This window comes from Cornus florida, unplaced genomic scaffold, assembly GCF_030987335.1.
Source record: "Cornus florida cultivar Cherokee Brave unplaced genomic scaffold, ASM3098733v1 CherokeeBrave_3.0.0_Hap2_Chr09, whole genome shotgun sequence".
Classification (NCBI taxonomy): Eukaryota; Viridiplantae; Streptophyta; class Magnoliopsida; order Cornales; family Cornaceae; genus Cornus; species Cornus florida.
Window position 1 is genome coordinate 64,600,724 of NW_026775579.1, and position 9,549 is coordinate 64,610,272.

Consider the following 9,549-nt stretch of genomic DNA (forward strand, 5'->3'; position numbering starts at 1 on the left):
TAACCTTTAATTACTTACAAAATCCTTGTTAAACCCTAATCTACTGAAAATTTCTCACACATATAGTGAAGGTATATTAGTTAAAAAAAAAAAAAAAAAAAAAAAAAAAAACTCTCTTTCCCTTTCTTCTTCTAAACGAAAAAAAAATATGGCTCCATTCATGGGCTCCTTGTGGGCCTTAGTTGTCTTCGTCCTTACTCTGTACATCATTTCTCCTATTCTTTCCATTAAACTAAAAGTAAAAATGTGACGAACACGTTCCTTTCCTTAGGAATGCCGCATCACTCTCTCTCCCTCTCCATTCCATGTATTTTTCCGTCCAACCAAACATTGAATTAGTGTAGAACAAATGTTTGATTGGCCTTGGGCTGGACAGGCCCAAGCTGATCGATGGTAACTAACAAAAGTGTATAAATGGACTTTCCTGTCATATGGACAGGACTAGGAAAGAGTTAGCCCAAATTAAGCAAAGAATAGGCCCAACCCATATCGATTTTGACCGGTTTCAGAGAAGGAATTTCTACACACATAGGGAACTGACATTCACAACACATAAAAAGTTACGATCACATGCATCCACATCTACAGGATGGCGCCTGTCCACACTGCTGGATAAAAAAAGCCTTATTGAAAGAAAACTTTTACAAACTTCCGCGGCATTCAGAACACAATTCCAAGTGACAAGGTATGCCAATGGGGATTGTGGATTTGCTCCCGGATGGGAGGACTGGACGGAGGACGGCGGCAAATGTCTGGTCACTACTAAAGTATTGTGACCTTGTCACATATTGTCACATGTGACAAGGTTAATGGTGGCTATGGTTTTCATTTTTGGGTTGGATTTGTAATGGGTCCATAGCATGCATGCCTTTCTTTCTCTTTGTTGGGCTTTAGTTAAGTCCTTTAGGACTTGAACCTTTCTGGTTTTGGGGGAAACGCCGATATTGTAATTTTTTATAATTTTAATGTCGGTTGTTAACTTTTATATATATATATATATATTATTATTGTTTCTCTTCTTATCCCAGGTTTCATCCAAGTTATACAAAGTAACCCACTATTTTTGTTTATCATATGCAGGAAGATCACCCTTTCTATAATATATCGAGATGTGAATCAACTTATCAATTCTCATGTTGAATTTGGTCAATGTTGGCACTTGGCTTGTTTGGCCTTAGTTCGCTCAAATCGTCAAAAAAGAAGAGACTCGCAGATGACTCGATTGTCTGGTGGGGTTAGTACTTCCGATAGACTTTGCATTTCAAATCCCCATCAATGGTCTTAGGGCATCCAATCACTTGAGTTTTCAAATTTTTAATCCTGAATACAATGCAACAAGTAATATCAGACCAGTAGGAGTGCATTACAACTACAAAAAGTACAAATCAATAATCCAATTTTAAAAAATTCATAGAAAACAAAAGTAAAATTTAAAACAAAAAACAACCAGAGTTTTGATATAGAAAATAAAGAATTGACCTAACTTTTTCGGCAAGGAGGCCAGCATTTTTATTCGAGTCGTCCCCACCAATTACAACATGCCCATCCAAATCAAGTTTTAATGCCGTTTCTTCAGCTTGCTTAAACTGAAATCGGGTGTATGTGAACTTGGTCAAACTCAACTTTGAAAGGTTAATTTACAAGAATCATAAGAGTAAAATATATTTACTTTTGTCCTAATTTAAAAGAAGCACTACGCGGAATATCTTGCGAAGCCAAAAGAAATATCACCTGTTCTGGGGTTTCAATTTTGTCTGTTCCACTACGGATCATATATATCAAAGCCACCCTGGTAGAAAGAAATAAAAATAGATCAGATATGACTCCTCTAATTTATTTGAGCTGGGTTTATGTCCCTGCAAATCCATTGCTCACTTTTTGTACTATTGTCCCTTTATTTTCAAACAAAATGTATTGGGATATTGAATTTGAACCAAAACTTCTCATGACTGAAGTCTGTCCAGCATGTCAAAAGATAATATACACAAACAGAGATCATGGATATACTAATAACTCAGACAAGAGAGAAAATATTCAAGCCAACTAGAGTTAATTTATTAAAAAAAAAAACTACAAATTATGCTTTAAAAAAAAAAAAAAAGGTCCTAACCTGATTTCTATATGGGTAAATAAACTGCGAGTTCAGCTCCACATATTTGCATTTCATGATCCCAGCAGGTCCACTACCCCTGAATCCATATATTGTGCTTCCTTTGCAACAATCCTACAAGTAATCTACCAGACACCAAAAAGATATTAAAATCACTAACAATCCAAATTAAATTAGATCCAAGAGGATAACTGATACAGCGTATTAAGATCCTCACCGAAGATCCCAGAGATTACATTGTGTCCTCCAAGAGCTTGGCCCCCTGACAAAACCAATCCAATCTTCAAGTTTTTACCAAACAAGCACATTGCAAAAGTAAAAAACCAGTCAACTATCTTGCTCAAATTATCGAGTCGGGAGCTCAAATTGAAGCCCATTTTTTTAAGCAGCCCACTAACTTCCAGGACAATCTATTCTTTTGGCGCCTGCAAGGAAACAAAGATCCACTATAATAAAGTTCTAACTTCTATCAAATGAATGCACAAAAATCATAGAAGAGAAGAAATTATCATATTACTAGTAACTTCTTTTGCTGCAAAACCAATGTGCAATGACAATTAAAGGACCAGAAAAGAAAATAAACATGGTCCCATCTACTCGTAAATCTGCAAGGGATCAAAGCACTTTATAGGATTATATGCATCACCAAACATATCGTAGATCTTCCCCAACATGAACCAACACAAAAGTATGAGAAACAATATGCACATTATCTTTAAGAATCTGTGTGTTTCTATTTAGATGTCTCAGCTTCTATCACATTAGTATATTACACATATCACTGGCACACTGTTTGATTGCTATTCGGTTAGGTTTTCTTAACAATGTCCCAAATATAACTCAAATGAAAAGCCGAAAAGCATTAACAGTTAAAAGGCAATGTTCTTAATAATAATAGGAAAATTTTACAAACTTGCAACGCCACTGAAAGAGGAGACGCTATCACTATACCTCGTGCATATAGATGAAAGGTTATTGGAACACTTTAAGAACTTCATTTAGGGACATTTGAATTCTGACACAAGCTCAACCAAAAGAAACTTGAGCCAAAAAAAAAAAGAAGGTATCTGAAGATTGATAGTTTACGGAATACACTAAGAAAAAACTTCCAATCCTTGCATTTAAGGATTCATTTCATTAGAGATGAGGAGAGGGACAGAGTCATGCCACAAAAAGGATTACCAACCTAAATGATGATAAAGAATAACAATTAAGACCATCATTGTAACTATGAAGAAAGATCCTACACAATGCAAAAGCATGCCAAAAAGTAGTGTGGTTGTTACCAAATGCCACCTCAATGAATTTGTTAGGTTCACTATCACAAATTAAAGTGCCCCCAATTAACCAACCTCTATGAAGTAAAAGACGAACACGACCAGGAGTAAGGACTCCCTGCTTCATGGGGAATCCTTATTTGTCACAGCCACCCATAAGTTTAAAAACATAACCCATGAACTCCAGTCAAACAAAAGCATAGGTTTCAGCATGACTAGATTACTCATAATAAAGCACGGCTGTATACCTCACCAAGAGAATCACCACTGACCTCCTGTGAGATCCGCTTGTCAAAGAAAGCACGGCTGTATATAAAAATGTCAGTTAAGAATGGCTGTAACAAGTTTTAAGTCAACAACAGATAAATAATATCAAGTCTAATATTATAAAGATGTAAAAATTCTTATTATTCATACAACAGATAGCAACTAGCGTGAATAAATTCAAGAAATTAATCAAAACAAACATTCTTTACACTGCGACCCACTAATTCATTGGAGAACAAATATATATTTTAACCTTTTGTAGAATTGGACATACAATGTATCACAAAATATAAGGAAATTAAGAAGCAATAAGTCATTAGACAGCATACCCTTTTGAGTATCTAAGATTTTAACTCATGAATTGTGAAAATATATATATTCCAACATAGTACTTGTGCAAATAACAGGATTTATAAATTTTAAGCTAAGAAAAAACTCCGCAACCAACAATGAAGCTTAATTGCTCAAGGCAATGGCATAACATCACAGTCAGAACCCCTCTAGAAACCAACAATGCTTTCAGCCATCAAAGTAATGGTGTAAATGGATTAGAAGTCACAAATTCATGATATAAAGTCTTAAGTAAACAAATGCTAGATATTAGAAATAAAGTTATTATATCAAATCATAATAAGGGTATTTCCTTTTTCTTTTTAAGTGCTAGAAAAGTAGAAATTGACCCATTTTGGAACTACAAAAAGTACATACCAGATGTACTACAAAAAGTACATACCAGATGTGCTACTGAGAACAATGGAATGACCAGTGTTCCATGGAAGCTCCAAATACTCTGCATAGATGACTACATTGGAATTGAACCACCGAAATTAACTAAAACAGACCAGCATCTAAATAAGGATAAAATTTTCTTAAAAAGAAAGAATCTCACATAGACATAACAAACATTTTGCCCTTCAATGCAGGTGGTCATCTTTTCAAGCTTAGGTAATACAAGTCATAAATGAACCAATGAACAAGACTGTTTTAAAGCCTCATACAGGAATTCTCTAGCGATTTTGCATGCTTTATCAAATATTGTACGAGTCCAATTTCAGATTCCTCTTTTGTAATCTCAATTTTTGCTGTCTTCAAAAAAAGTAGAAATTCAAGATCTTGAGATTCATCTGTGGAATGAAAATGACCCACATAGGGAACCACACCATCTGGCAATCCCCTGGTAGCATTTGTCTTCATACACTCTCATAGCTGTTCATTAAAATTATGTTCCTAATGTACACCACAGACGATGCTCACACATACAATTAAGGGCAATAATCCTTTGTTTTGTGCTTAAATAGGCTTTACTCTAATGAAAATATTAGCACTAGTTCAGACATATCTCAGTAATTTTGAAGCCAAACTCCATTTCTAATGAAAGACAATGAATCATCTTGTTGATTTCATAAATGTTCTGTTCTCCATTCTCCTTGTGCATAGACACACACACAAACACACATACAGACGCACAGACACACACACTAAATACAATACTGTAGAAATTGTAAGCTCATAAAAGCATTTCATGAAAATTTTATTAAAAATTCAATAAACATTCGTAATGCTCTAATACATTTTCTTCAGTCCATCCACATATTTGCATAATAGAACTCGTTTTCGTCTAGCCAAACACCACTTAAACTAAAAAACAATATAATTATAAACACTAATGCACTACTGTATATACAAATATCAATGCCTAATTAGAGCATGAAATCCAATAAAAACAAATTATGATGAAGAATGAAAAACCTAGGATTCGCAGTCTGATTTAGGAGAAATAGTGATGAGTGAAGAAGTGAGAAGCTGTGAAATTTACCTGCGAGTGGACAAAAATGGAGATAACGGCGATGATTGTTGGCCTGTTTTGGCGAATCAGATGTCGATTTGGCTCCCAAATCAAATAACACAATAGAACATATGCTCAAATAGCATAACCGGGACTGTGTTCGCAGTACAATTTTGGTAGATCAAGCTCTCCATTGAAGAGCGAGGAGAGACCAGTCTGAGTCGAGCTAGAGAGAGAGAAAGAAGTGGCGGTAGAGAGACAGAGCAAGGAGCTAGAAAGAGAGTCTGAGTCGAGCTAGAGAGACAGAGGATCGGGGGTAGAGAGAGAAAGTGAGGAGCGACGGGAAATTTGAAAATAAAAAATGAAAAATGTGCCTACAACAATAACGTGAATGATGAAATTAAAAATTAAAAATAAAAAAAATGGGTCCTTGCTATTACAGCAATCAGGTGCAGCATTTACTAAAAATGCTGTTAGAAACCTATTTGTTGCTAATTTTTTTGCTGCTAGACCCATCTTTTCTTGTAGTGGGACTAAGCATGAAAATGTCATTTACTTAAATATTTCACAGCGCCAAGAAAAATTAAACAGCGTTTTTGACAAAAATTAAGATTTTTAAGAATCCACTCGTGTGTGTGTGTAAATTAATTATATTTTAAATGAGGGGTTTAGGTAACCCACGAACCCTAATAAAAAAAGTGTATATTTTAGAAGCTTTTGCGGCAACTAAGGTTTTGCTTGGATTGCATTTATCAAAGCAGTTCTTAAGAATAGTTTTCAGAGAATCAGAACAGAGAACAGTTTTCAATTTTTTCAGATTTCATATATACTTGGTTAAGAGAATTTACAAAACAGTTTTCGGAAAACAAAAACTGATAAAACTACTTGGTTGTATGAATTTTTAAAAATAGTTTTCTGAACTAAGAAAATAAATAAAAATATTATTGTACCTCACTCTTTTATTTCTTTAATTTATGATATTAACTATTAATGTAAATATATATATATATTTAAATAAGTGTTGGAGGTGAATTCATTTTAGCTAATATTCTTAACTTAATAAAAGTTGCACAAATACAATATATCAAGTTTAATTAAAATTTGACTAAATTTAAATAGAATAAAAGAGTTACATGAATTACTTCAAGTGTTATATGCATTTTTAGTTGTACAAACATTAATTTTAGTGATACATAACAAAACCAAAATATTAGAGAATTACACAAATAGCTAATCAAAGCAAAACATTGGAGAATTATAAAATTAACTTCATCTAGCATTACTTCTGAATGATGCCCACATTTGATTATGTATGTTGTTCCTTCTTTTTGATCTTTTGCACAGAAGCTACAGAATTTCTCAAAAAATGTTCCAGCAACTAATGATATCATCTAGTCTCTCAATCATGATTTGAGTGTAAATCAATGTTGCCTTTGATCTTCATAAAAGGAGCACCAACAACCTCGCTAATCAAGCTTCAGGTTTACCATAGTGGGCTTGATCTTCCAAGTTGTAAGAAATTTGTCAAGCAAAGCCAACAATGGGGTCTCTTTAATTTCAAATTCACTCTCTTTTTCTTTTACTAATTCTCTTTCAAATATACTAACAAAACTCAAGAAAGAAAGGGTTTTAAATGACGCCTTGTCTAGCGTCTTTTTTTTAAGTGACTGCTGTTCTCCGTGTTTTCTAAATTCTAAACTCATTCTTATGAAAACTCACAAAACAACTTTAAGTTGTTCTCACAAAACTCATACTCTCCTAACTCTGATTTTCAAAAACTGTTTTTCAAAAATTGGTCCAAGCAGCACAAAAATGAGTTTTTTGAGTTTTTAAAACTCTTAAAACAGAACACTGTTTTGGGAGAATCAATCCAAGAAGGGTCTAATAAGTGCAATTATGTCCCCACCCATTGCATAACCATGAATATGGGGTTTCTAATTGCTCCAAGACCCTAAATATTAAATTATAAAATGAATTGTTTGAGTCTTTTTGTATCCGGCCAATACTATTGTTATCAAACAATTTTAATAATTTCCTTTTATGTTTTCAAATTGAATACTTATTCTAAATATTCAAATTCATCCAATAACATCCAAAACTTGATAAATATTTGCAAATAAAAAAATACTTATATTTTAAAGGTACAATAGTATCAACCTTATTTGAAAGAGACTATTTGAAGGTTATATGTCATTCATATATAAAAATAAATAAATAAAATAAAGTTAATTTGACAATTAAGGTAACCAATTAATTATAATATTAATAGAGTAATGCTAATTACAGTCACGCAAGTGACTGTCCATTCATAGTCACAGTTAAGATTGGTTAGTTTTAAATGCATTAAGTACTTGAGTTTCTATTTTTCTGGACTCTACAAATATTATTTATTTAGACAAAAATACCCTTTAAATTATTTAATCTTTCTTCTTATCTCCTCTTTTAATTGAGGATGTGCGTGTATATATGTAACTAGTGTTATGTGAATAGATTCTCAAAAATGAAAAAAATATAGATAGGATAATTCATTCACAAGAGATAGATGGATTCTGACAAAAAATAGAAGGAAGGAGGAAAAAAAAAAAAAAAATAGAGCGAGAAAAAAATCCAAAAAGAATAAAGAAAAGGAAATAATTCATCCAAATACTTATAAAAAGAAATATATTCGTATATAAAACTAATTTTGTATTTAAAAAAAAAAAAAAAATCTCGTAATCTATCTTGTACATGGATTCATTCTTTTCTCACTCTCTTTTCTTTTTTTCTTTCTTTGGATTTTTTTTTTTTTTTTTTTAGCATCCATTCACATAATATTAGTTATTATATATACACACACACACATCCCCATATTGATTGATTAACATGAGTTATTAAAAAGGTATTTTTGTTTAAAAAAGAAATGTTTGTAGAGTCCCATAAAAATAAAAATTCAAGTAATTAATGTATTTAAAACTAATCAATCTTAATTGCGACTCTGAATGACACAGTCATATATATATATATATGTACCTTTTACTTGAGTCAAAGCATTTATTAAGTTGGAGAATGTGTTGTATGTACCTTTTATCTGAATCAAAGCATTTATTAAGTTGGTGAGTGTGTTGTATGTACCTTTTCTCTGAATCAAAGCATTTATTAAGTTGGAGAGTGTGTTGGTTGGTGTAAATCTAAGAAGTGTTGGTTGGTGTAAATCTAAATATCACACTTAATACTCACAAAACACACTTATTAAGTGTAACATTTGATACATTTATAAGCTTTTCAAATTATAAATTTATTTATAGTTAAATTCAAGCACAAGTTGTCTATAATGTACCAAAATTAAATTTAAATATTTTTTTTTAATTCAAAAATAAAAGATGATCACTATTATTTATTCAAATAATCATGGGCCGTTTGATCTATGTAAAAGTTGTCCATAAGTTCACATATGGAGGGAAAAAGGTGAGGGTGTGTTTGAACTTTGAAGCTGGATGGCATGACAACACGTGTGACCTTTGATGGATGATGAGGGGAGTTAATATTCTCTCAAGGTCTCTTAGAAAAAGATTGGATAGGAGATTTTTTGAACCAATCAAACGTAATTTTCATTGATGGAGATAGGACTAGTAGTTATAGTCATTTGGATATCCCAGCAACCCATCAAAGTAGAAGATTCGAAATTTACTATATATATATATATATATATATTATAGTGTATATGTGATAAACTAATTTCTTAGAGTGCTTATACAAATTAATTGCTTTCTTTTTAAGACTTGCATTTTAATGTTTGTCAATTTTTATTTTTATCATTAATAATATAAAAAGAAATTTTATCACAAAGAAAATAAAACAAATCTCTTTGGTAAAGCTTTATACCATTGTAGTCACTTAGTACTCATCATGCCTTGAATTCTTAAATGTCACAATTGCAGTTATTTATTTATTTTTTTTATATGCTATTTTCACATCTTAAAAATAATTATAAATTTCAACACAAAAAGGATAATAATTAGGGTAATATTGTCTTTACAGTCAATTATAAGGACAAAATAGACATATTCGAAATTTTGCTTATTGGTGTCAGCAAATTTTATATTCCTAGTTAACTTCAGTCAATGTGGTCG

General features: G+C 32.0%; 1 long non-coding RNA gene across 1 annotated transcript; it reads right to left on the bottom strand.

Moving 5' to 3' along the window:
* Positions 1-1,095: 1,095 nt before the first annotated feature.
* LOC132273320 (uncharacterized) lies at positions 1,096-2,331 on the bottom strand. The gene is made up of 3 exons (XR_009470078.1): positions 2,111-2,331; positions 1,732-1,789; positions 1,096-1,586 (listed from the first exon to the last, which is right to left on the bottom strand). It is a non-coding gene; the product is annotated as an uncharacterized LOC132273320 (long non-coding RNA).
* Between the last annotated feature and the right edge of the window lie 7,218 nt (positions 2,332-9,549).